Source organism: Trachymyrmex septentrionalis, unplaced genomic scaffold (assembly GCF_001594115.1).
Source record: "Trachymyrmex septentrionalis isolate Tsep2-gDNA-1 unplaced genomic scaffold, Tsep1.0 scaffold87, whole genome shotgun sequence".
In the NCBI taxonomy this organism is placed as follows: domain Eukaryota; kingdom Metazoa; phylum Arthropoda; class Insecta; order Hymenoptera; family Formicidae; genus Trachymyrmex; species Trachymyrmex septentrionalis.
In genome coordinates, this window is record NW_017306059.1 from 159412 (window position 1) to 160601 (window position 1190).

General features: G+C 27.1%; 1 protein-coding gene across 1 annotated transcript in view; it reads left to right on the top strand.

Moving 5' to 3' along the window:
* Positions 1-1190, top strand: part of LOC108755294 (protocadherin Fat 4-like) — a 13876-nt gene that overhangs the window by 5309 nt on the left and 7377 nt on the right. The window lies entirely within an intron of this gene.

Genomic DNA, 1190 nt, shown 5'->3' on the forward strand with positions numbered 1-1190 from the left:
AGTGTTTTTGTTTTAGATAATTTTGCTATGCTTCAAATTATAAAATTACGTTACTTACGGTAAACTTCAACGCGTTACATTATAATGCTTCTGGAATCCGTGTGCAAGATTGTTTGAAGTCATTAGAACAGATCTAATTAATAACTCAACAATGAGTATTACAAGGTATAATATAAGCATTATCTAAGTCTTCGTGTTTAAAATAGTTATCTACGGTTACAAGCAATGAATAAAATACAGAGTTTTCTTGCATGTCATTTGCGGTTAAAAGCACAAAAGTGCATGTTTTCTTGCCGTTAAGAATCTCATAAAACAGACACATCGTTATACGATAATGTTGGTAATGTGATATCTATTTTATAAGATGGTCTTTTAAAGAAGATAAAGTAAGGAGATCTTTTTTATAATTATTTTAATACAACAAAATATCTAAAAATACTTATTTTATATCATATATTCTCTTTTTTAAATTAATTTTTTAATTTTTTAAAGAAATTATTTTATTCTTCTCTTAGATAAAATTATAAAATTTTAAAACACACAAATGCTGTCAAAAATTTTTTATTTTTGCGAATTTTTTTGAAACATTTTTTTTTATTTATTGTTAAATTATTATAAAAAATACATCATACAACGTGATGTATAAATATTTTCATCAATAGCCTGTTCTTTGAATTCGTATTAATTTTATATACCGTTACACTCGGAGTTTTTTTTACCAACCAAAGATTATTGTCCCACGGTCCTTCCACCATCACGAAACTTTCGTGCAACCCATTGAAAACCGGTTGTACGATTTCAACCGGAAACTCCGGTAATCTCAACGGCTCAACTAATTCAATAGCTACTATTTTTTCAAGCAATATGAATTTTTTCGTTCAAGTTTACAGCATAAATATATTTAAACTAAAATACGCTCTAAAAAAAATATATAATATATATATATATATATCAAATAATTAATAAACAGTAGCTAAATAAATCGGATATTGTGTTACAATTAAATAGATAATAAAAAACTTTAATTATACATCCGTAAAATGTATAAAAATTATCAAAAGTACGTATTCGGACGGAATGATTAAGCGAGAGAATCGAGTTTCTCCGTTTCTCGGCGTCAGAAACTTCGTATAAATCGGCAGAATTATTAGGTGTGCAAGAAGTTATCAGAGGTATTCTGAACGGCGACG